This window comes from Agelaius phoeniceus, chromosome Z (assembly GCF_051311805.1).
Source record: "Agelaius phoeniceus isolate bAgePho1 chromosome Z, bAgePho1.hap1, whole genome shotgun sequence".
Classification (NCBI taxonomy): domain Eukaryota; kingdom Metazoa; phylum Chordata; class Aves; order Passeriformes; family Icteridae; genus Agelaius; species Agelaius phoeniceus.
The window spans coordinates 32532487-32558347 of record NC_135303.1 but is presented as its reverse complement, the minus strand read 5'-3'; positions in this window follow the sequence as shown (position 1 = coordinate 32558347).

Here is a 25861-nt window from a genome sequence, read left to right as displayed (position 1 = left end):
GAAAGTCGCTGCCAACATTGATGTGTCTAAAGGAAGAAGGAGGTGGAGGTGAGAAAGGCAAGTGGTCAAGAGAGCCTTGCTGTGCACCCACAGGCTTGAACCAATCCCAGCCTGACTGTGAAAGAGCAGTTCTCCTCCTCGCCATTCCTCCAGTTTGCTGTCCTTTAACCCTAGGCCAAAACTCACGGCTGAATCTGGGCTCTTGCTTTCCTTTTCATTGTGCCTCTCCTTTCCACCTGAAAGAGATCAAAGCAATGCTCCAGTTCAAAATCCTTCTGCCAAGGATGTGTCAGTAGCCTTCCTTCTCATCCTCATCATTGCAAAGCCCGAGCTCCCGTGTCCCAGCTCCTTTCTCTTTGCTGTCATTGCTGCCTTTTTGACATGGAATGTCCTAGGCAGGACCCTCCAGCAGTCAGCAGCTTCCTCAGGAGGGCAAGCAGAAGGCCATGCACTACTCTCTTCACTCCCGGGGCCACTGAGAAGAGCCAAGAGAATGGCAGGGAAGATGTGCCAGTGCAGGCTTAGGTTGGATCGAAGGAAAAGCTTCTTCAGCCAGAGGCTGCTTGGGCACTGCAACAGCCTCCCCAGGGAAGGGGGCACAGCACCAAGGCTGACTGAGCTCCAAAAGTGTTTGGACACTGCTCTTGGGCACAGGCTGTGATTGTTGAGGCTGCCCCGGGCAGGCCCTGCAGTTGGGCTCAGTGATCTTTCAGAATCCCTTCCAAGGCAGAAAATTCTGTGCTACTGTGATTGTGCTCTTGAGGAGATGGCATTTGACGGCCGCCCCTGAGCATGAGGTAGAACCAGCCCTACCTGCACTGAAAAAAGAATCTCTAAAGATCTTAAAATAGAAGGGATCTATAGGCGATGTAAATACGTAAGTAGATAAGAATTGCTGATCCCAGATGGTTTTTGAAGTTGAAAGCCTGTGTTTGCAGAGAAGCCCAGTCAAATGCTTCCATGCCCTGAACGACAGGGATGCCAGAGGAGAAGTGCCATCATTGTGCTGTTTGAAGCATTGGAGCGGGTGTGAGCAGAGTCAGGGCATAAGGGGATTTGTTGACACTGAAGCCCTGACCTGCTCAGCCAGGAACAATTTGTTTTGGGGTCAGCACAAGATAGTTTGAGGACTGAAATGGGTGCCAAGAACGTTTAATCAGGTGATGCGTGGACGAGGATCTGCAACTGCACTGGGACACCTCTCTAGGTCCTCTATGGAAAGGTCTGTGTTTCCCCTGGAGGCAACACAATTCCTTCAGAAGCTGCACCCTGCTTTCACGTGGAAGCTCGTCTGGGGAAAGTGAGCACGCAGCCTGTGTGTCGTGCTTGGTGGGAGAGGCAGCTGGAGCCTCCTGCCCTTGTGCTAGTGCTTTGAGGGCAAACGGGGATTTTCTTACCTTGGAGGGTTCCCAAGTGCTCTGGGGATGCCCGGAGGCAGACGAGGAGACCAGGATGTCGGTGCAGAGGCCGGGTCTGGCGCTGAGTGCAGAAGGCGGCTGGTCAGGGACAGCCCAGGAGCTGATCCTGCAGCTGCTGCTCCAGCGCTGCTCCAGCAGCATTCCAGCAAGGGCCGCAGGAGCAGGAGACAACGACAGTTGCTATGGGCACAGCCCAACATTCCATCTAGAACCCCCGGGGGAGCCATGGGACAGAAAGGGGCATGGGCCGCCTCTGCCCCTTGTACTTCTTCTGCTGCAAGTTTGCTCTGAGAAGCTTCCCATTGGGCCTTTTCTCCTCAGTCGTCTGATGAGACGGGCAAAAGCAGTGCAGGGACAGCCCTGGCTCTTCCCGGTGCTTCTCTGCAAGGTGCCTCCAGCTGAAGGTGCACAGGAGCCTGCCTCTGTGCAAGGGCCCAGACCTCATCTCCTGCCCTGGAGAACCAGAAGGGCTCCTCCCACTGGCTCTCCTCCAGCTCTGAGAGGAGCTGGAATTTGCAAGTTGCCTAGCGCAGAGCCAACTCCAAAGCTTCCTCTCAAAGTGGAGGCATTCATCCTGCCCCCTTTCTCAATTCTCCTTTTGCTGCCCAATAATGTCACTGCATGGTTTCCCTCCTTTGGGCCTCTGAGCTGGTCTCTCACCTCATCACTCCTCCCTTGAAACTTGGAGAAACAGGATGTTTTTCAGGCCAACTGATGGGGACACACACACACACACCCAGGGACAGCACACGGGCATTTCTCTAGCAAACATTCAGGCAGAATTTCTAGATCCCTCTTCCAGCTCCCTTGGAGAAGCTCGGTGGTTGTCCCAAAAGACTCTGGCATTCCTCTAAGGAAGCAACACTTACAGAATTGCCTTTCCACACTGCTGGCCTTCACATTGCTTTTAACGCCTAGATCCCAGATATGAGAAAAAGCCAGGCAGCTTTGCTGCTTTCCTGCCTGTCCTTAAGGAAAAGCAAATCTTGCTTCAGTCCCAATCTTGCTTCCTTCCCAGCCTGCATGTTACCCACTGGCCAGCAAACTGAGGGGGCAGCTGGAACAAGTCCCACTGCAAGGCAGATACTTTGTAGCCTCCAAAGCCCACCTGCACCGGCTCCATCAGACAAGGGCAAGCTTGCCTCGGCTTCCCAGAAGCAGCCTGCCAATTGCCCCCTCCTTCGCCCCCTCTCCATCCACCCTCCACAGCCCCTGCCACCAAAGCCTTGCTAGGCAGGGCCATTTGCTGGCCTCCATAAAAGAGTGACTTGGATTCTTCTTTGGCGCAAGTGCCCCAGCTGTGACAAGTCAGAGGATAATGATCACACCCGCTCGGCTTTAGCTAAGGAGATTGCTGGAGGCCCAGAGCGGGACACTGGTCCTTTCAGGAGAAACTGCAACTGAACTAGCCATGCCTTTGTGGTGCATGCCGATAGGAATTGGATAGAATCGGAGGGCTTAGAAACGTCCTCCAAGCTGGTCAGCTCCATCAGTCCCCCAAAATGAAAGAAATTTTTCTGTCTGGGCTCCAAAAAGGACTCAACCCGCTGCTTTTATGCCAGAAAATATGGTGAGACCAGACCACTCATCTAGATGCAATTCAGTGAATTAAACAAAGCCTCCCTTTCCACTCCCAGCTGAGATGTTGAGGAATCAAAGGCTGAAGCCCCAGCGGTATTTCACTGGCAGTAAAGGAGACACACCTCAGGAAGTCCTGCCAGCTGAGCAAGGGGCTGGGCCTGGGGGAGGTGGCGCCTGCCCAGCTTCTTCTCTCAGGGCAAGTGCCGTCTTTGCAACACCAGGCAAATGGAACAAACATTGCTGGAGTGCTTTCATACAGACAAACAGACAAAATGGAACAAACATTGGTTTAATGATAAAGACAGATTAGGTCTCAACAAAGGCAAAATGACAAAGAGCATATGGCAGAGCATACAAAACACCCAACCTCTGACATTTACTGATAAATCTAATAATACTAATGAGTCCTGAATAATACTAATGTACCTTAGCTACTAAATTGAGGAGGTTACTATCATGTAAACTAACGAAGTAGAAGATTAAACAACCCAAAAAGCTTAAAAAACAGTCCTATTCCTATCTAACTAATATCTAACAGTTGTATTCCTATCTAACTAATCTGCCTAACTCTTGCTAGCCCTGGACAACCTGCAGGGTTGTCTAATTTGGTCTTTTCTTCTTGGGGAGAGGCTCTGCTGTCTTCCGAGGCCGATGTCTTCTGCTGTGTTTGTTCCTTTCCTTCATGCTTTCAAACACCCTGCAAGATAGGAAGCAAACCATCCATTGCTCACGCTAGTACACACCATGAAACCAAGTGCCAAGATCTCCGTTTGAGTATGAATTTCTGTCTTTTCAGGCAGTGGCACATTTGTCAATGGATCAGCACCATGAGTCTGATGGTTCTACTTTCAATGCCTTGAAATGTCTTCCTCCTTTTGCTGCATCCTCTTTTGAATTTGATCAGCAGCATCAAACCAAGCTTTGATGGATCTATTCCTACTTGTATCAACTGTGTCTTGTTGGGGCACGGCAAGGTTTCATTGTGAAGGCTGGGTTTTACCTAAGCTCTTTGGGTTTGAGGTGGGTGTTAAGCTTGAGCACGGCTGCCGGGGGCGATGCTGCAAGTGCCCCCAGCTTCCCCTGCGGTGCCTTTGAAAAGGGTCAGCCCCTTTTAGTCCAAAGGCGCAGCTTTGAGCAGAAAGAGGAGGAACTTGCGCACCGTTTGCACTGCCCGCAGGGAAAGGGGCCTCCCGCCGAAGGGGGCGGCTGGCGCGGTTGGCAGCAGGGACACTGGGCGCTGCGAGCCCTCTTGCGGCTTCTCTTCCCTGGCTCCCCGTTCTCCTTTCTGGGAGGGCTTTTGCTCCTCTTTGCTTTGCCCACGCTCTGGAAATCAAAGAGTCCTTATCAATGCTTCCTTCCTCTCACAAAGCTGGAAATCAGAGCATCCAGCACAAAAATCTATCGGCCTAAGCAAATCCTTCCAAAGCCTCAAGAGCTGAGAAAACGGCTGCCTTTGCCAATGGGCTGCGGCGGGCTGCCAACACAGAGCTTGGAGGAAAATACTCCTCTTTTCTACAGGCCAAAGGGGTGGGAGAAAGACCTGGCTATTTAGAGCTCTACATTTCTTATTTCTACCTTTCTGCCTAACATCTATTTCTCTCTGCTTTTCCTCCACAAATGTCTAGGCAATGGCATTTCAATTCAGTCCAATTAGGGTAGACACATGCTTAGCCATTTTCTAGTCCCCAAAATAATCTCCCTCCCTCTCTCTCTCTCTCTCTCTCTCTCTCTCACATGATGGGAAACAAATTGCTCTTTGCCGCTAAGGAAAGATTTAGGGGAGCCACAGCACCAGCAGCTCCTTCTTGGGGACTATGCTGGCATGCTAGAAAAACTCCCTGAAAATCTGCAGCATATCCACAAAGGCAGCCTGGACTGCTGATGTCAGCAAGCAGTGGGGAATTTGGGGTCTGATTGGAGTCAGCGAGGGTGCCAGCCCTTGAGAAGCCCATCTGTAGAGAGTCAAAGCCCATTTTGGTGGCGGTGCTGCTTTCTTGGGTCAAAGTTAGGCTCCAGAATTGCATACTTCAGGGCAGCAGCACAAGGAAGGCCCGGGCAGCATCTGCTGTGCCTTTCCCAGCACATGGGACGATGTGATCCTGGCAAAGGGGCATCTGGCATGGCTCGCCAGCAGCTTTTCTCCCCTTCTCCCAGTTTCTCGACCTTCCTGGCACCTCTCCATTTTCTTGCCCCTCACCTGAGCAAGAGTGCTGGCAAGTTTATGCTCCTTTTTCCAGGAGTAGTAGTACTCCACACACTGGGCCACGGTCTTAGTCTGGATCTGTTGTGAAGAGAAAAAGAAGGAATCGAAAATGGTGTCGGGGGCACTGGGGAAAAAGTAGACTATGGAGTGAACTAGGAAGTAAAAGCATGAAGTAAATGGAGTAGGGTGTAAAATGAAATCAACATGGAGAAAGAGAGGCATCATGCAATGTCTTAAACCCTGTATGATGCTAGGTGCTAATACACGCAATGCACAGATCAACAACAAATCCACCTAGCACAGTTCTTCTTTCCCCGCTTCACTCCAGTTATGCCAGCACAGCGTCTTGTGGAAGCAGCAGCAGACCTGTGCCACAAGTCTGACAGAATAAAGCTTCATCTTCCAAAAGAGCTTGGAGAAAAGGGCTGGAGAGGCAGGATCATCCTTTTGACACAGGCTTTTGATGTCCCCTTTTGTTACTACTTGAAGATACTTGCTCCTTGAGAAGAGAGAGACTGAAGCCCAGTGCTTGTTCCCAGAAATAAGCAAGCTTTCCTGCTGCTGATCTGCTCGGGTAAAGAATGTCCCGTGGCTTTACCTGCTTCTGGATGAGATGAAAATCCTTGCCGTAGGTGTGGAAAGCCTTTTGGAAGGACTCCTTCTCCTCAGGTGTCCATCTATCAGAGCCTGGCAATAAAAAGCAGCGGCTAGTAAACAGATCCCTTGATCCACACCAAGTAGATTCCTCTGGCTGCCGAAAGAAAACGGTCGCAGGCCGTCATTCACGTGGGTGTACGTGTCTGCTCCCTCAGAAGGTCGTGAAGACAAGAGCAGGCATTGCCCGGGGAGAAGGATTGGAAAACAAGTAAAGCTGAAGGACTAGATGCTGGTGCTTTGCCCACCCACAGAGGAGACAAGACCTTGTGCTGGTGTTAAGCACAATTTCTTGAAGCAGAAACGCTTGCCACAACAATGAAGGGGACGGCAGCATCTGTCAGGGACGCAAGAAGCTCTGCTTTGCTTACCTGCGTAATGATAATCAGCCATGGGATGGCCTTGAGCTGTTGCAGGCCCCTCTGAGAGCAGCATCTCCAGAGCCTCCTGCAAGATCAAGAGGGAAAAGGCTTTAGCCGCCCCAGCACATTAAAAATGAGCCAAAAAATCACAGGTGCTGCCTTTCAGCTCCTTTGCCTCTCCAGACATTCAAGCAACTGTATCCCATGTGGGTGAAACACTGTCATTTGCTCCCGGTCCCTAGTTTTTGCTGCCCAACCCTTTGATCCTGGTCCCCAAGAGTGGCCTTTTGCTCACCAAGCTGAGGATTTTGCTGCTCCTGCAGCCAGAATGGCCTCAGCTGACTGAGGCTTCTGGGAATTTCCCCTCCAAATGTCTTAGAGAAGCCAAATCTCCAGGCCATTTACAAGGCAGCAGGACCTTCCGCCGCCGCCGCCTCCAGGAGGGAGATTCTCCCTGCTGGAGCCCTTTGGGCTCAGCCCTGACGCAGCTGGAGGAGACCCAGCAGGCAGCAAGTGCTCTGCTCCCTGTTAAGACCCTTCTTCCAAGAGCAGCCAGGAAAGGCTGTCCCAGTGCCCAGGCCTTCTGCATTCCCTGTGCCCTCTCCTCTGCGCCCAAACAGCCGCTTCTTACCGGAACGCTGCCGCGTGCCTGGTGCAGGCAGTGCAGGGCGCGCTCCAGGTTAGCTGCTGCCCCGGGAATGCCACGGGAGCTGGCCATGTCCAACAGTTCTCTTACTGCAAGCACAAGAAAAAACCCACCGAAAGTCAGCCTGGAGGCCAGCAAAGGGCAAAGGTTGCCATGCAAGGCAGAAGGAAAGGCCGGCAGCTAAAGACAGCAGCTTGGAGAGAGAGCATGAAAAGGAGAGCAAAGACAGAGCCAGCTGAAGCAAGGGCCCACGCAGTGCTGGCTCTCCCTCCAAAGCAGCTTCTGTAAGAAGAAGTGGGGGCCAATCTCCCCTCTTCCAGTGGCAAACGGCCCTGACCAGTTTGGAGAGCAAGGTGCTTGCTCTTTCTCCTTGCCTCTAACACTTCTACATGGGAAGATGGGCGAGACAAGGAGAGAAGCAGAGCCTGCAAAACGCTGCCTTTTTAGGCAAAAGGAGCCTTTTCAAGACCCAAGTAGCTCAGGGCTGGAAGCAAAGCTTGAAGCAAAGCTACCTCTGTCAGGTTTTTCCATGTCAGAGTCATCCTCTCCCCAGGGCTTCCAGACCAGGCTTGCAGGCTCTTCATCCTCACTTGGTGCTCTGTTCTGCAGCTCTGGGAGCTCAGCCTGAAAGTCGCTGCCAACATTGATGTGTCTAAAGGAAGAAGGAGGTGGAGGTGAGAAAGGCAAGTGGTCAAGAGAGCCTTGCTGTGCACCCACAGGCTTGAACCAATCCCAGCCTGACTGTGAAAGAGCAGTTCTCCTCCTCGCCATTCCTCCAGTTTGCTGTGCTTTAACCCTAGGCCAAAACTCACGGCTGAATCTGGGCTCTTGCTTTCCTTTTCATTGTGCCTCTCCTTTCCACCTGAAAGAGATCAAAGCAATGCTCCAGTTCAAAATCCTTCTGCCAAGGATGTGTCAGTAGCCTTCCTTCTCATCCTCATCATTGCAAAGCCCGAGCTCCCGTGTCCCAGCTCCTTTCTCTTTGCTCTCATTGCTGCCTTTTTGACATGGAATGTCCTAGGCAGGACCCTCCAGCAGTCAGCAGCTTCCTCAGGAGGGCAAGCAGAAGGCCATGCACTACTCTCTTCACTCCCGGGGCCACGGAGAAGAGCCAAGAGAATGGCAGGGGAGATGTGCCAGTGCAGGCTTAGGTTGGATCGAAGGAAAAGCTTCTTCAGCCAGAGGCTGCTTGGGCACTGCAACAGCCTCCCCAGGGAAGGGGGCACAGCACCAAGGCTGACTGAGCTCCAAAAGTGTTTGGACACTGCTCTTGGGCACAGGCTGTGATTGTTGAGGCTGCCCCGGGCAGGCCCTGCAGTTGGGCTCAGTGATCTTTCAGAATCCCTTCCAAGGCAGAAAATTCTGTGCTACTGTGATTGTGCTCTTGAGGAGATGGCATTTGACGGCCGCCCCTGAGCATGAGGTAGAACCAGCCCTACCTGCACTGAAAAAAGAATCTCTAAAGATCTTAAAATAGAAGGGATCTATAGGCGATGTAAATACGTAAGTAGATAAGAATTGCTGATCCCAGATGGTTTTTGAAGTTGAAAGCCTGTGTTTGCAGAGAAGCCCAGTCAAATGCTTCCATGCCCTGAACGACAGGGATGCCAGAGGAGAAGTGCCATCATTGTGCTGTTTGAAGCATTGGAGCGGGTGTGAGCAGAGTCAGGGCATAAGGGGATTTGTTGACACTGAAGCCCTGACCTGCTCAGCCAGGAACAATTTGTTTTGGGGTCAGCACAAGATAGTTTGAGGACTGAAATGGGTGCCAAGAACGTTTAATCAGGTGATGCGTGGACGAGGATCTGCAACTGCACTGGGACACCTCTCTAGGTCCTCTATGGAAAGGTCTGTGTTTCCCCTGGAGGCAACACAATTCCTTCAGAAGCTGCACCCTGCTTTCACGTGGAAGCTCGTCTGGGGAAAGTGAGCACGCAGCCTGTGTGTCGTGCTTGGTGGGAGAGGCAGCTGGAGCCTCCTGCCCTTGTGCTAGTGCTTTGAGGGCAAACGGGGATTTTCTTACCTTGGAGGGTTCCCAAGTGCTCTGGGGATGCCCGGAGGCAGACGAGGAGACCAGGATGTCGGTGCAGAGGCCGGGTCTGGCGCTGAGTGCAGAAGGCGGCTGGTCAGGGACAGCCCAGGAGCTGATCCTGCAGCTGCTGCTCCAGCGCTGCTCCAGCAGCATTCCAGCAAGGGCCGCAGGAGCAGGAGACAACGACAGTTGCTATGGGCACAGCCCAACATTCCATCTAGAACCCCCGGGGGAGCCATGGGACAGAAAGGGGCATGGGCCGCCTCTGCCCCTTGTACTTCTTCTGCTGCAAGTTTGCTCTGAGAAGCTTCCCATTGGGCCTTTTCTCCTCAGTCGTCTGATGAGACGGGCAAAAGCAGTGCAGGGACAGCCCTGGCTCTTCCCGGTGCTTCTCTGCAAGGTGCCTCCAGCTGAAGGTGCACAGGAGCCTGCCTCTGTGCAAGGGCCCAGACCTCATCTCCTGCCCTGGAGAACCAGAAGGGCTCCTCCCACTGGCTCTCCTCCAGCTCTGAGAGGAGCTGGAATTTGCAAGTTGCCTAGCGCAGAGCCAACTCCAAAGCTTCCTCTCAAAGTGGAGGCATTCATCCTGCCCCCTTTCTCAATTCTCCTTTTGCTGCCCAATAATGTCACTGCATGGTTTCCCTCCTTTGGGCCTCTGAGCTGGTCTCTCACCTCATCACTCCTCCCTTGAAACTTGGAGAAACAGGATGTTTTTCAGGCCAACTGATGGGGACACACACACACACACCCAGGGACAGCACACGGGCATTTCTCTAGCAAACATTCAGGCAGAATTTCTAGATCCCTCTTCCAGCTCCCTTGGAGAAGCTCGGTGGTTGTCCCAAAAGACTCTGGCATTCCTCTAAGGAAGCAACACTTACAGAATTGCCTTTCCACACTGCTGGCCTTCACATTGCTTTTAACGCCTAGATCCCAGATATGAGAAAAAGCCAGGCAGCTTTGCTGCTTTCCTGCCTGTCCTTAAGGAAAAGCAAATCTTGCTTCAGTCCCAATCTTGCTTCCTTCCCAGCCTGCATGTTACCCACTGGCCAGCAAACTGAGGGGGCAGCTGGAACAAGTCCCACTGCAAGGCAGATACTTTGTAGCCTCCAAAGCCCACCTGCACCGGCTCCATCAGACAAGGGCAAGCTTGCCTCGGCTTCCCAGAAGCAGCCTGCCAATTGCCCCCTCCTTCGCCCCCTCTCCATCCACCCTCCACAGCCCCTGCCACCAAAGCCTTGCTAGGCAGGGCCATTTGCTGGCCTCCATAAAAGAGTGACTTGGATTCTTCTTTGGCGCAAGTGCCCCAGCTGTGACAAGTCAGAGGATAATGATCACACCCGCTCGGCTTTAGCTAAGGAGATTGCTGGAGGCCCAGAGCGGGACACTGGTCCTTTCAGGAGAAACTGCAACTGAACTAGCCATGCCTTTGTGGTGCATGCCGATAGGAATTGGATAGAATCGGAGGGCTTAGAAACGTCCTCCAAGCTGGTCAGCTCCATCAGTCCCCCAAAATGAAAGAAATTTTTCTGTCTGGGCTCCAAAAAGGACTCAACCCGCTGCTTTTATGCCAGAAAATATGGTGAGACCAGACCACTCATCTAGATGCAATTCAGTGAATTAAACAAAGCCTCCCTTTCCACTCCCAGCTGAGATGTTGAGGAATCAAAGGCTGAAGCCCCAGCGGTATTTCACTGGCAGTAAAGGAGACACACCTCAGGAAGTCCTGCCAGCTGAGCAAGGGGCTGGGCCTGGGGGAGGTGGCGCCTGCCCAGCTTCTTCTCTCAGGGCAAGTGCCGTCTTTGCAACACCAGGCAAATGGAACAAACATTGCTGGAGTGCTTTCATACAGACAAACAGACAAAATGGAACAAACATTGGTTTAATGATAAAGACAGATTAGGTCTCAACAAAGGCAAAATGACAAAGAGCATATGGCAGAGCATACAAAACACCCAACCTCTGACATTTACTGATAAATCTAATAATACTAATGAGTCCTGAATAATACTAATGTACCTTAGCTACTAAATTGAGGAGGTTACTATCATGTAAACTAACGAAGTAGAAGATTAAACAACCCAAAAAGCTTAAAAAACAGTCCTATTCCTATCTAACTAATATCTAACAGTTGTATTCCTATCTAACTAATCTGCCTAACTCTTGCTAGCCCTGGACAACCTGCAGGGTTGTCTAATTTGGTCTTTTCTTCTTGGGGAGAGGCTCTGCTGTCTTCCGAGGCCGATGTCTTCTGCTGTGTTTGTTCCTTTCCTTCATGCTTTCAAACACCCTGCAAGATAGGAAGCAAACCATCCATTGCTCACGCTAGTACACACCATGAAACCAAGTGCCAAGATCTCCGTTTGAGTATGAATTTCTGTCTTTTCAGGCAGTGGCACATTTGTCAATGGATCAGCACCATGAGTCTGATGGTTCTACTTTCAATGCCTTGAAATGTCTTCCTCCTTTTGCTGCATCCTCTTTTGAATTTGATCAGCAGCATCAAACCAAGCTTTGATGGATCTATTCCTACTTGTATCAACTGTGTCTTGTTGGGGCACGGCAAGGTTTCATTGTGAAGGCTGGGTTTTACCTAAGCTCTTTGGGTTTGAGGTGGGTGTTAAGCTTGAGCACGGCTGCCGGGGGCGATGCTGCAAGTGCCCCCAGCTTCCCCTGCGGTGCCTTTGAAAAGGGTCAGCCCCTTTTAGTCCAAAGGCGCAGCTTTGAGCAGAAAGAGGAGGAACTTGCGCACCGTTTGCACTGCCCGCAGGGAAAGGGGCCTCCCGCCGAAGGGGGCGGCTGGCGCGGTTGGCAGCAGGGACACTGGGCGCTGCGAGCCCTCTTGCGGCTTCTCTTCCCTGGCTCCCCGTTCTCCTTTCTGGGAGGGCTTTTGCTCCTCTTTGCTTTGCCCACGCTCTGGAAATCAAAGAGTCCTTATCAATGCTTCCTTCCTCTCACAAAGCTGGAAATCAGAGCATCCAGCACAAAAATCTATCGGCCTAAGCAAATCCTTCCAAAGCCTCAAGAGCTGAGAAAACGGCTGCCTTTGCCAATGGGCTGCGGCGGGCTGCCAAGCCAGAGCTTGGAGGAAAATACTCCTCTTTTCTACAGGCCAAAGGGGTGGGAGAAAGACCTGGCTATTTAGAGCTCTACATTTCTTATTTCTACCTTTCTGCCTAACATCTATTTCTCTCTGCTTTTCCTCCACAAATGTCTAGGCAATGGCATTTCAATTCAGTCCAATTAGGGTAGACACATGCTTAGCCATTTTCTAGTCCCCAAAATAATCTCCCTCCCTCTCTCTCTCTCTCTCTCTCTCTCTCTCACATGATGGGAAACAAATTGCTCTTTGCCGCTAAGGAAAGATTTAGGGGAGCCACAGCACCAGCAGCTCCTTCTTGGGGACTATGCTGGCATGCTAGAAAAACTCCCTGAAAATCTGCAGCATATCCACAAAGGCAGCCTGGACTGCTGATGTCAGCAAGCAGTGGGGAATTTGGGGTCTGATTGGAGTCAGCGAGGGTGCCAGCCCTTGAGAAGCCCATCTGTAGAGAGTCAAAGCCCATTTTGGTGGCGGTGCTGCTTTCTTGGGTCAAAGTTAGGCTCCAGAATTGCATACTTCAGGGCAGCAGCACAAGGAAGGCCCGGGCAGCATCTGCTGTGCCTTTCCCAGCACATGGGACGATGTGATCCTGGCAAAGGGGCATCTGGCATGGCTCGCCAGCAGCTTTTCTCCCCTTCTCCCAGTTTCTCGACCTTCCTGGCACCTCTCCATTTTCTTGCCCCTCACCTGAGCAAGAGTGCTGGCAAGTTTATGCTCCTTTTTCCAGGAGTAGTAGTACTCCACACACTGGGCCACGGTCTTAGTCTGGATCTGTTGTGAAGAGAAAAAGAAGGAATCGAAAATGGTGTCGGGGGCACTGGGGAAAAAGTAGACTATGGAGTGAACTAGGAAGTAAAAGCATGAAGTAAATGGAGTAGGGTGTAAAATGAAATCAACATGGAGAAAGAGAGGCATCATGCAATGTCTTAAACCCTGTATGATGCTAGGTGCTAATACACGCAATGCACAGATCAACAACAAATCCACCTAGCACAGTTCTTCTTTCCCCGCTTCACTCCAGTTATGCCAGCACAGCGTCTTGTGGAAGCAGCAGCAGACCTGTGCCACAAGTCTGACAGAATAAAGCTTCATCTTCCAAAAGAGCTTGGAGAAAAGGGCTGGAGAGGCAGGATCATCCTTTTGACACAGGCTTTTGATGTCCCCTTTTGTTACTACTTGAAGATACTTGCTCCTTGAGAAGAGAGAGACTGAAGCCCAGTGCTTGTTCCCAGAAATAAGCAAGCTTTCCTGCTGCTGATCTGCTCGGGTAAAGAATGTCCCGTGGCTTTACCTGCTTCTGGATGAGATGAAAATCCTTGCCGTAGGTGTGGAAAGCCTTTTGGAAGGACTCCTTCTCCTCAGGTGTCCATCTATCAGAGCCTGGCAATAAAAAGCAGCGGCTAGTAAACAGATCCCTTGATCCACACCAAGTAGATTCCTCTGGCTGCCGAAAGAAAACGGTCGCAGGCCGTCATTCACGTGGGTGTACGTGTCTGCTCCCTCAGAAGGTCGTGAAGACAAGAGCAGGCATTGCCCGGGGAGAAGGATTGGAAAACAAGTAAAGCTGAAGGACTAGATGCTGGTGCTTTGCCCACCCACAGAGGAGACAAGACCTTGTGCTGGTGTTAAGCACAATTTCTTGAAGCAGAAACGCTTGCCACAACAATGAAGGGGACGGCAGCATCTGTCAGGGACGCAAGAAGCTCTGCTTTGCTTACCTGCGTAATGATAATCAGCCATGGGATGGCCTTGAGCTGTTGCAGGCCCCTCTGAGAGCAGCATCTCCAGAGCCTCCTGCAAGATCAAGAGGGAAAAGGCTTTAGCCGCCCCAGCACATTAAAAATGAGCCAAAAAATCACAGGTGCTGCCTTTCAGCTCCTTTGCCTCTCCAGACATTCAAGCAACTGTATCCCATGTGGGTGAAACACTGTCATTTGCTCCCGGTCCCTAGTTTTTGCTGCCCAACCCTTTGATCCTGGTCCCCAAGAGTGGCCTTTTGCTCACCAAGCTGAGGATTTTGCTGCTCCTGCAGCCAGAATGGCCTCAGCTGACTGAGGCTTCTGGGAATTTCCCCTCCAAATGTCTTAGAGAAGCCAAATCTCCAGGCCATTTACAAGGCAGCAGGACCTTCCGCCGCCGCCGCCTCCAGGAGGGAGATTCTCCCTGCTGGAGCCCTTTGGGCTCAGCCCTGACGCAGCTGGAGGAGACCCAGCAGGCAGCAAGTGCTCTGCTCCCTGTTAAGACCCTTCTTCCAAGAGCAGCCAGGAAAGGCTGTCCCAGTGCCCAGGCCTTCTGCATTCCCTGTGCCCTCTCCTCTGCGCCCAAACAGCCGCTTCTTACCGGAACGCTGCCGCGTGCCTGGTGCAGGCAGTGCAGGGCGCGCTCCAGGTTAGCTGCTGCCCCGGGAATGCCACGGGAGCTGGCCATGTCCAACAGTTCTCTTACTGCAAGCACAAGAAAAAACCCACCGAAAGTCAGCCTGGAGGCCAGCAAAGGGCAAAGGTTGCCATGCAAGGCAGAAGGAAAGGCCGGCAGCTAAAGACAGCAGCTTGGAGAGAGAGCATGAAAAGGAGAGCAAAGACAGAGCCAGCTGAAGCAAGGGCCCACGCAGTGCTGGCTCTCCCTCCAAAGCAGCTTCTGTAAGAAGAAGTGGGGGCCAATCTCCCCTCTTCCAGTGGCAAACGGCCCTGACCAGTTTGGAGAGCAAGGTGCTTGCTCTTTCTCCTTGCCTCTAACACTTCTACATGGGAAGATGGGCGAGACAAGGAGAGAAGCAGAGCCTGCAAAACGCTGCCTTTTTAGGCAAAAGGAGCCTTTTCAAGACCCAAGTAGCTCAGGGCTGGAAGCAAAGCTTGAAGCAAAGCTACCTCTGTCAGGTTTTTCCATGTCAGAGTCATCCTCTCCCCAGGGCTTCCAGACCAGGCTTGCAGGCTCTTCATCCTCACTTGGTGCTCTGTTCTGCAGCTCTGGGAGCTCAGCCTGAAAGTCGCTGCCAACATTGATGTGTCTAAAGGAAGAAGGAGGTGGAGGTGAGAAAGGCAAGTGGTCAAGAGAGCCTTGCTGTGCACCCACAGGCTTGAACCAATCCCAGCCTGACTGTGAAAGAGCAGTTCTCCTCCTCGCCATTCCTCCAGTTTGCTGTCCTTTAACCCTAGGCCAAAACTCACGGCTGAATCTGGGCTCTTGCTTTCCTTTTCATTGTGCCTCTCCTTTCCACCTGAAAGAGATCAAAGCAATGCTCCAGTTCAAAATCCTTCTGCCAAGGATGTGTCAGTAGCCTTCCTTCTCATCCTCATCATTGCAAAGCCCGAGCTCCCGTGTCCCAGCTCCTTTCTCTTTGCTCTCATTGCTGCCTTTTTGACATGGAATGTCCTAGGCAGGACCCTCCAGCAGTCAGCAGCTTCCTCAGGAGGGCAAGCAGAAGGCCATGCACTACTCTCTTCACTCCCGGGGCCACTGAGAAGAGCCAAGAGAATGGCAGGGAAGATGTGCCAGTGCAGGCTTAGGTTGGATCGAAGGAAAAGCTTCTTCAGCCAGAGGCTGCTTGGGCACTGCAACAGCCTCCCCAGGGAAGGGGGCACAGCACCAAGGCTGACTGAGCTCCAAAAGTGTTTGGACACTGCTCTTGGGCACAGGCTGTGATTGTTGAGGCTGCCCCGGGCAGGCCCTGCAGTTGGGCTCAGTGATCTTTCAGAATCCCTTCCAAGGCAGAAAATTCTGTGCTACTGTGATTGTGCTCTTGAGGAGATGGCATTTGACGGCCGCCCCTGAGCATGAGGTAGAACCAGCCCTACGTGCACTGAAAAAAGAATCTCTAAAGATCTTAAAATAGAAGGGATCTATAGGCGATGTAAATACGTAAGTAGATAAGAATTGCTGATCCCAGATGGTTTTTGAAGTTGAAAGCCTGTGTTTGCAGAGAAGCCCAGTCAAATGCTTCCATGCCCTGAACGACAGGGATGCCAGAGGAGAAGTGCCATCATTGTGCTGTTTGAAGCATTGGAGCGGGTGTGAGCAGAGTCAGGGCATAAGGGGATTTGTTGACACTGAAGCCCTGACCTGCTCAGCCAGGAACAATTTGTTTTGGGGTCAGCACAAGATAGTTTGAGGACTGAAATGGGTGCCAAGAACGTTTAATCAGGTGATGCGTGGACGAGGATCTGCAACTGCACTGGGACACCTCTCTAGGTCCTCTATGGAAAGGTCTGTGTTTCCCCTGGAGGCAACACAATTCCTTCAGAAGCTGCACCCTGCTTTCACGTGGAAGCTCGTCTGGGGAAAGTGAGCACGCAGCCTGTGTGTCGTGCTTGGTGGGAGAGGCAGCTGGAGCCTCCTGCCCCTGTGCTAGTGCTTTGAGGGCAAACGGGGATTTTCTTACCTTGGAGGGTTCCCAAGTGCTCGGGGGATGCCCGGAGGCAGACGAGGAGACCAGGATGTCGGTGCAGAGGCCGGGTCTGGCGCTGAGTGCAGAAGGCGGCTGGTCAGGGACAGCCCAGGAGCTGATCCTGCAGCTGCTGCTCCAGCGCTGCTCCACCAGTGTTCCAGCAAGGGCCGCAGGAGCAGGAGACAACGACAGTTGCTATGGGCACAGCCCAACATTCCATCTAGAACCCCCGGGGGAGCCATGGGACAGAAAGAGGCATGGGCCGCCTCTGCCCCTTGTACTTCTTCTGCTGCAAGTTTGCTCTGAGAAGCTTCCCATTGGGCCTTTTCTCCTCAGTCGTCTGATGAGACGGGCAAAAGCAGTGCAGGGACAGCCCTGGCTCTTCCCGGTGCTTCTCTGCAAGGTGCCTCCAGCTGAAGGTGCACAGGAGCCTGCCTCTGTGCAAGGGCCCAGACCTCATCTCCTGCCCTGGAGAACCAGAAGGGCTCCTCCCACTGGCTCTCCTCCAGCTCTGAGAGGAGCTGGAATTTGCAAGTTGCCTAGCGCAGAGCCAACTCCAAAGCTTCCTCTCAAAGTGGAGGCATTCATCCTGCCCCCTTTCTCAATTCTCCTTTTGCTGCCCAATAATGTCACTGCATGGTTTCCCTCCTTTGGGCCTCTGAGCTGGTCTCTCACCTCATCACTCCTCCCTTGAAACTTGGAGAAACAGGATGTTTTTCAGGCCAACTGATGGGGACACACACACACACACCCAGGGACAGCACACGGGCATTTCTCTAGCAAACATTCAGGCAGAATTTCTAGATCCCTCTTCCAGCTCCCTTGGAGAAGCTCGGTGGTTGTCCCAAAAGACTCTGGCATTCCTCTAAGGAAGCAACACTTACAGAATTGCCTTTCCACACTGCTGGCCTTCACATTGCTTTTAACGCCTAGATCCCAGATATGAGAAAAAGCCAGGCAGCTTTGCTGCTTTCCTGCCTGTCCTTAAGGAAAAGCAAATCTTGCTTCAGTCCCAATCTTGCTTCCTTCCCAGCCTGCATGTTACCCACTGGCCAGCAAACTGAGGGGGCAGCTGGAACAAGTCCCACTGCAAGGCAGATACTTTGTAGCCTCCAAAGCCCACCTGCACCGGCTCCATCAGACAAGGGCAAGCTTGCCTCGGCTTCCCAGAAGCAGCCTGCCAATTGCCCCCTCCTTCGCCCCCTCTCCATCCACCCTCCACAGCCCCTGCCACCAAAGCCTTGCTAGGCAGGGCCATTTGCTGGCCTCCATAAAAGAGTGACTTGGATTCTTCTTTGGCGCAAGTGCCCCAGCTGTGACAAGTCAGAGGATAATGATCACACCCGCTCGGCTTTAGCTAAGGAGATTGCTGGAGGCCCAGAGCGGGACACTGGTCCTTTCAGGAGAAACTGCAACTGAACTAGCCATGCCTTTGTGGTGCATGCCGATAGGAATTGGATAGAATCGGAGGGCTTAGAAACGTCCTCCAAGCTGGTCAGCTCCATCAGTCCCCCAAAATGAAAGAAATTTTTCTGTCTGGGCTCCAAAAAGGACTCAACCCGCTGCTTTTATGCCAGAAAATATGGTGAGACCAGACCACTCATCTAGATGCAATTCAGTGAATTAAACAAAGCCTCCCTTTCCACTCCCAGCTGAGATGTTGAGGAATCAAAGGCTGAAGCCCCAGCGGTATTTCACTGGCAGTAAAGGAGACACACCTCAGGAAGTCCTGCCAGCTGAGCAAGGGGCTGGGCCTGGGGGAGGTGGCGCCTGCCCAGCTTCTTCTCTCAGGGCAAGTGCCGTCTTTGCAACACCAGGCAAATGGAACAAACATTGCTGGAGTGCTTTCATACAGACAAACAGACAAAATGGAACAAACATTGGTTTAATGATAAAGACAGATTAGGTCTCAACAAAGGCAAAATGACAAAGAGCATATGGCAGAGCATACAAAACACCCAACCTCTGACATTTACTGATAAATCTAATAATACTAATGAGTCCTGAATAATACTAATGTACCTTAGCTACTAAATTGAGGAGGTTACTATCATGTAAACTAACGAAGTAGAAGATTAAACAACCCAAAAAGCTTAAAAAACAGTCCTATTCCTATCTAACTAATATCTAACAGTTGTATTCCTATCTAACTAATCTGCCTAACTCTTGCTAGCCCTGGACAACCTGCAGGGTTGTCTAATTTGGTCTTTTCTTCTTGGGGAGAGGCTCTGCTGTCTTCCGAGGCCGATGTCTTCTGCTGTGTTTGTTCCTTTCCTTCATGCTTTCAAACACCCTGCAAGATAGGAAGCAAACCATCCATTGCTCACGCTAGTACACACCATGAAACCAAGTGCCAAGATCTCCGTTTGAGTATGAATTTCTGTCTTTTCAGGCAGTGGCACATTTGTCAATGGATCAGCACCATGAGTCTGATGGTTCTACTTTCAATGCCTTGAAATGTCTTCCTCCTTTTGCTGCATCCTCTTTTGAATTTGATCAGCAGCATCAAACCAAGCTTTGATGGATCTATTCCTACTTGTATCAACTGTGTCTTGTTGGGGCACGGCAAGGTTTCATTGTGAAGGCTGGGTTTTACCTAAGCTCTTTGGGTTTGAGGTGGGTGTTAAGCTTGAGCACGGCTGCCGGGGGCGATGCTGCAAGTGCCCCCAGCTTCCCCTGCGGTGCCTTTGAAAAGGGTCAGCCCCTTTTAGTCCAAAGGCGCAGCTTTGAGCAGAAAGAGGAGGAACTTGCGCACTGTTTGCACTGCCCGCAGGGAAAGGGGCCTCCCGCCGAAGGGGGCGGCTGGCGCGGTTGGCAGCAGGGACACTGGGCGCTGCGAGCCCTCTTGCGGCTTCTCTTCCCTGGCTCCCCGTTCTCCTTTCTGGGAGGGCTTTTGCTCCTCTTTGCTTTGCCCACGCTCTGGAAATCAAAGAGTCCTTATCAATGCTTCCTTCCTCTCACAAAGCTGGAAATCAGAGCATCCAGCACAAAAATCTATCGGCCTAAGCAAATCCTTCCAAAGCCTCAAGAGCTGAGAAAACGGCTGCCTTTGCCAATGGGCTGCGGCGGGCTGCCAACACAGAGCTTGGAGGAAAATACTCCTCTTTTCTACAGGCCAAAGGGGTGGGAGAAAGACCTGGCTATTTAGAGCTCTACATTTCTTATTTCTACCTTTCTGCCTAACATCTATTTCTCTCTGCTTTTCCTCCACAAATGTCTAGGCAATGGCATTTCAATTCAGTCCAATTAGGGTAGACACATGCTTAGCCATTTTCTAGTCCCCAAAATAATCTCCCTCCCTCTCTCTCTCTCTCTCTCTCTCTCTCTCTCTCTCTCTCTCACATGATGGGAAACAAATTGCTCTTTGCCGCTAAGGAAAGATTTAGGGGAGCCACAGCACCAGCAGCTCCTTCTTGGGGACTATGCTGGCATGCTAGAAAAACTCCCTGAAAATCTGCAGCATATCCACAAAGGCAGCCTGGACTGCTGATGTCAGCAAGCAGTGGGGAATTTGGGGTCTGATTGGAGTCAGCGAGGGTGCCAGCCCTTGAGAAGCCCATCTGTAGAGAGTCAAAGCCCATTTTGGTGGCGGTGCTGCTTTCTTGGGTCAAAGTTAGGCTCCAGAATTGCATACTTCAGGGCAGCAGCACAAGGAAGGCCCGGGCAGCATCTGCTGTGCCTTTCCCAGCACATGGGACGATGTGATCCTGGCAAAGGGGCGTCTGGCATGGCTCGCCAGCAGCTTTTCTCCCCTTCTCCCAGTTTCTCGACCTTCCTGGCACCTCTCCATTTTCTTGCCCCTCACCTGAGCAAGAGTGCTGGCAAGTTTATGCTCCTTTTTCCAGGAGTAGTAGTACTCCACACACTGGGCCACGGTCTTAGTCTGGATCTGTTGTGAAGAGAAAAAGAAGGAATCGAAAATGGTGTCGGGTGCACTGGGGAAAAAGTAGACTATGGAGTGAACTAGGAAGTAAAAGCATGAAGTAAATGGAGTAGGGTGTAAAATGAAATCAACATGGAGAAAGAGAGGCATCATGCAATGTCTTAAACCCTGTATGATGCTAGGTGCTAATACACGCAATGCACAGATCAACAACAAATCCACCTAGCACAGTTCTTCTTTCCCCGCTTCACTCCAGTTATGCCAGCACAGCGTCTTGTGGAAGCAGCAGCAGACCTGTGCCACAAGTCTGACAGAATAAAGCTTCATCTTCCAAAAGAGCTTGGAGAAAAGGGCTGGAGAGGCAGGATCATCCTTTTGACACAGGCTTTTGATGTCCCCTTTTGTTACTACTTGAAGATACTTGCTCCTTGAGAAGAGAGAGACTGAAGCCCAGTGCTTGTTCCCAGAAATAAGCAAGCTTTCCTGCTGCTGATCTGCTCGGGTAAAGAATGTCCCGTGGCTTTACCTGCTTCTGGATGAGATGAAAATCCTTGCCGTAAGGTGTGGAAAGCCTTTTGGAAGGACTCCTTCTCCTCAGGTGTCCATCTATCAGAGCCTGGCAATAAAAAGCAGCGGCTAGTAAACAGATCCCTTGATCCACACCAAGTAGATTCCTCTGGCTGCCGAAAGAAAACGGTCGCAGGCCGTCATTCACGTGGGTGTACGTGTCTGCTCCCTCAGAAGGTCGTGAAGACAAGAGCAGGCATTGCCCGGGGAGAAGGATTGGAAAACAAGTAAAGCTGAAGGACTAGATGCTGGTGCTTTGCCCACCCACAGAGGAGACAAGACCTTGTGCTGGTGTTAAGCACAATTTCTTGAAGCAGAAACGCTTGCCACAACAATGAAGGGGCCGGCAGCATCTGTCAGGGACGCAAGAAGCTCTGCTTTGCTTACCTGCGTAATGATAATCAGCCATGGGATGGCCTTGAGCTGTTGCAGGCCCCTCTGAGAGCAGCATCTCCAGAGCCTCCTGCAAGATCAAGAGGGAAAAGGCTTTAGCCGCCCCAGCACATTAAAAATGAGCCAAAAAATCACAGGTGCTGCCTTTCAGCTCCTTTGCCTCTCCAGACATTCAAGCAACTGTATCCCATGTGGGTGAAACACTGTCATTTGCTCCCAGTCCCTAGTTTTTGCTGCCCAACCCTTTGATCCTGGTCCCCAAGAGTGGCCTTTTGCTCACCAAGCTGAGGATTTTGCTGCTCCTGCAGCCAGAATGGCCTCAGCTGACTGAGGCTTCTGGGAATTTCCCCTCCAAATGTCTTAGAGAAGCCAAATCTCCAGGCCATTTACAAGGCAGCAGGACCTTCCGCCGCCGCCGCCTCCAGGAGGGAGATTCTCCCTGCTGGAGCCCTTTGGGCTCAGCCCTGACGCAGCTGGAGGAGACCCAGCAGGCAGCAAGTGCTCTGCTCCCTGTTAAGACCCTTCTTCCAAGAGCAGCCAGGAAAGGCTGTCCCAGTGCCCAGGCCTTCTGCATTCCCTGTGCCCTCTCCTCTGCGCCCAAACAGCCGCTTCTTACCGGAACGCTGCCGCGTGCCTGGTGCAGGCAGTGCAGGGCGCGCTCCAGGTTAGCTGCTGCCCCGGGAATGCCACGGGAGCTGGCCATGTCCAACAGTTCTCTTACTGCAAGCACAAGAAAAAACCCACCGAAAGTCAGCCTGGAGGCCAGCAAAGGGCAAAGGTTGCCATGCAAGGCAGAAGGAAAGGCCGGCAGCTAAAGACAGCAGCTTGGAGAGAGAGCATGAAAAGGAGAGCAAAGACAGAGCCAGCTGAAGCAAGGGCCCACGCAGTGCTGGCTCTCCCTCCAAAGCAGCTTCTGTAAGAAGAAGTGGGGGCCAATCTCCCCTCTTCCAGTGGCAAACGGCCCTGACCAGTTTGGAGAGCAAGGTGCTTGCTCTTTCTCCTTGCCTCTAACACTTCTACATGGGAAGATGGGCGAGACAAGGAGAGAAGCAGAGCCTGCAAAACGCTGCCTTTTTAGGCAAAAGGAGCCTTTTCAAGACCCAAGTAGCTCAGGGCTGGAAGCAAAGCTTGAAGCAAAGCTACCTCTGTCAGGTTTTTCCATGTCAGAGTCATCCTCTCCCCAGGGCTTCCAGACCAGGCTTGCAGGCTCTTCATCCTCACTTGGTGCTCTGTTCTGCAGCTCTGGGAGCTCAGCCTGAAAGTCGCTGCCAACATTGATGTGTCTAAAGGAAGAAGGAGGTGGAGGTGAGAAAGGCAAGTGGTCAAGAGAGCCTTGCTGTGCACCCACAGGCTTGAACCAATCCCAGCCTGACTGTGAAAGAGCAGTTCTCCTCCTCGCCATTCCTCCAGTTTGCTGTGCTTTAACCCTAGGCCAAAACTCACGGCTGAATCTGGGCTCTTGCTTTCCTTTTCATTGTGCCTCTCCTTTCCACCTGAAAGAGATCAAAGCAATGCTCCAGTTCAAAATCCTTCTGCCAAGGATGTGTCAGTAGCCTTCCTTCTCATCCTCATCATTGCAAAGCCCGAGCTCCCGTGTCCCAGCTCCTTTCTCTTTGCTCTCATTGCTGCCTTTTTGACATGGAATGTCCTAGGCAGGACCCTCCAGCAGTCAGCAGCTTCCTCAGGAGGGCAAGCAGAAGGCCATGCACTACTCTCTTCACTCCCGGGGCCACGGAGAAGAGCCAAGAGAATGGCAGGGGAGATGTGCCAGTGCAGGCTTAGGTTGGATCGAAGGAAAAGCTTCTTCAGCCAGAGGCTGCTTGGGCACTGCAACAGCCTCCCCAGGGAAGGGGGCACAGCACCAAGGCTGACTGAGCTCCAAAAGTGTTTGGACACTGCTCTTGGGCACAGGCTGTGATTGTTGAGGCTGCCCCGGGCAGGCCCTGCAGTTGGGCTCAGTGATCTTTCAGAATCCCTTCCAAGGCAGAAAATTCTGTGCTACTGTGATTGTGCTCTTGAGGAGATGGCATTTGACGGCCGCCCCTGAGCATGAGGTAGAACCAGCCCTACCTGCACTGAAAAAAGAATCTCTAAAGATCTTAAAATAGAAGGGATCTATAGGCGATGTAAATACGTAAGTAGATAAGAATTGCTGATCCCAGATGGTTTTTGAAGTTGAAAGCCTGTGTTTGCAGAGAAGCCCAGTCAAATGCTTCCATGCCCTGAACGACAGGGATGCCAGAGGAGAAGTGCCATCATTGTGCTGTTTGAAGCATTGGAGCGGGTGTGAGCAGAGTCAGGGCATAAGGGGATTTGTTGACACTGAAGCCCTGACCTGCTCAGCCAGGAACAATTTGTTTTGGGGTCAGCACAAGATAGTTTGAGGACTGAAATGGGTGCCAAGAACGTTTAATCAGGTGATGCGTGGACGAGGATCTGCAACTGCACTGGGACACCTCTCTAGGTCCTCTATGGAAAGGTCTGTGTTTCCCCTGGAGGCAACACAATTCCTTCAGAAGCTGCACCCTGCTTTCACGTGGAAGCTCCTCTGGGGAAAGTGAGCACGCAGCCTGTGTGTCGTGCTTGGTGGGAGAGGCAGCTGGAGCCTCCTGCCCTTGTGCTAGTGCTTTGAGGGCAAACGGGGATTTTCTTACCTTGGAGGGTTCCCAAGTGCTCTGGGGATGCCCGGAGGCAGACGAGGAGACCAGGATGTCGGTGCAGAGGCCGGGTCTGGCGCTGAGTGCAGAAGGCGGCTGGTCAGGGACAGCCCAGGAGCTGATCCTGCAGCTGCTGCTCCAGCGCTGCTCCAGCAGCATTCCAGCAAGGGCCGCAGGAGCAGGAGACAACGACAGTTGCTATGGGCACAGCCCAACATTCCATCTAGAACCCCCGGGGGAGCCATGGGACAGAAAGGGGCATGGGCCGCCTCTGCCCCTTGTACTTCTTCTGCTGCAAGTTTGCTCTGAGAAGCTTCCCATTGGGCCTTTTCTCCTCAGTCGTCTGATGAGACGGGCAAAAGCAGTGCAGGGACAGCCCTGGCTCTTCCCGGTGCTTCTCTGCAAGGTGCCTCCAGCTGAAGGTGCACAGGAGCCTGCCTCTGTGCAAGGGCCCAGACCTCATCTCCTGCCCTGGAGAACCAGAAGGGCTCCTCCCACTGGCTCTCCTCCAGCTCTGAGAGGAGCTGGAATTTGCAAGTTGCCTAGCGCAGAGCCAACTCCAAAGCTTCCTCTCAAAGTGGAGGCATTCATCCTGCCCCCTTTCTCAATTCTCCTTTTGCTGCCCAATAATGTCACTGCATGGTTTCCCTCCTTTGGGCCTCTGAGCTGGTCTCTCACCTCATCACTCCTCCCTTGAAACTTGGAGAAACAGGATGTTTTTCAGGCCAACTGATGGGGACACACACACACACACCCAGGGACAGCACACGGGCATTTCTCTAGCAAACATTCAGGCAGAATTTCTAGATCCCTCTTCCAGCTCCCTTGGAGAAGCTCGGTGGTTGTCCCAAAAGACTCTGGCATTCCTCTAAGGAAGCAACACTTACAGAATTGCCTTTCCACACTGCTGGCCTTCACATTGCTTTTAACGCCTAGATCCCAGATATGAGAAAAAGCCAGGCAGCTTTGCTGCTTTCCTGCCTGTCCTTAAGGAAAAGCAAATCTTGCTTCAGTCCCAATCTTGCTTCCTTCCCAGCCTGCATGTTACCCACTGGCCAGCAAACTGAGGGGGCAGCTGGAACAAGTCCCACTGCAAGGCAGATACTTTGTAGCCTCCAAAGCCCACCTGCACCGGCTCCATCAGACAAGGGCAAGCTTGCCTCGGCTTCCCAGAAGCAGCCTGCCAATTGCCCCCTCCTTCGCCCCCTCTCCATCCACCCTCCACAGCCCCTGCCACCAAAGCCTTGCTAGGCAGGGCCATTTGCTGGCCTCCATAAAAGAGTGACTTGGATTCTTCTTTGGCGCAAGTGCCCCAGCTGTGACAAGTCAGAGGATAATGATCACACCCGCTCGGCTTTAGCTAAGGAGATTGCTGGAGGCCCAGAGCGGGACACTGGTCCTTTCAGGAGAAACTGCAACTGAACTAGCCATGCCTTTGTGGTGCATGCCGATAGGAATTGGATAGAATCGGAGGGCTTAGAAACGTCCTCCAAGCTGGTCAGCTCCATCAGTCCCCCAAAATGAAAGAAATTTTTCTGTCTGGGCTCCAAAAAGGACTCAACCCGCTGCTTTTATGCCAGAAAATATGGTGAGACCAGACCACTCATCTAGATGCAATTCAGTGAATTAAACAAAGCCTCCCTTTCCACTCCCAGCTGAGATGTTGAGGAATCAAAGGCTGAAGCCCCAGCGGTATTTCACTGGCAGTAAAGGAGACACACCTCAGGAAGTCCTGCCAGCTGAGCAAGGGGCTGGGCCTGGGGGAGGTGGCGCCTGCCCAGCTTCTTCTCTCAGGGCAAGTGCCGTCTTTGCAACACCAGGCAAATGGAACAAACATTGCTGGAGTGCTTTCATACAGACAAACAGACAAAATGGAACAAACATTGGTTTAATGATAAAGACAGATTAGGTCTCAACAAAGGCAAAATGACAAAGAGCATATGGCAGAGCATACAAAACACCCAACCTCTGACATTTA